The 448-nt window shown below is 28.1% G+C and overlaps 1 pseudogene; it reads left to right on the plus strand.

Moving 5' to 3' along the window:
* LOC107625491 overlaps nt 1-448 on the plus strand; it is a 5000-nt pseudogene that overhangs the window by 1816 nt on the left and 2736 nt on the right.

Genomic DNA, 448 nt, shown 5'->3' on the forward strand with positions numbered 1-448 from the left:
TCAGAAATCAATTTTAATAAGCTACTTTACTTTCAAAAAGAAAAAACTTTAGCAAATCGATTCTTAGAATCGGCCCTTGAAAACAAAACGATTGGTAAACTCTTGTCTTGAAGTGATACTAGCAATTTAGTACGCAATAATTGCCACTATATTGAATTGTCTTTTTATTATTATTATTGATAAAACAAATTTATTCACACACGCAAAATGGTTCAAACAAAAACTACGTCATGTAACTCAGACTATTTATGGAGGAGAGCACCACTCCATTATATGATGTAAAAGGTAGGGAATATATAAATGGTTAATTATAAAACTATAAACAAAAACGGTACATACAAACAAAAACTACATCATGTATGAAGAAGAAACCACTTAAAGTTTTTCATTTTCAACGAAAGAAAATGACATAGATAATGAGGAAGGTCGTTTATATATATTATTAATG

Source organism: Arachis ipaensis, chromosome B02 (assembly GCF_000816755.2).
Source record: "Arachis ipaensis cultivar K30076 chromosome B02, Araip1.1, whole genome shotgun sequence".
Classification (NCBI taxonomy): Eukaryota; Viridiplantae; Streptophyta; class Magnoliopsida; order Fabales; family Fabaceae; genus Arachis; species Arachis ipaensis.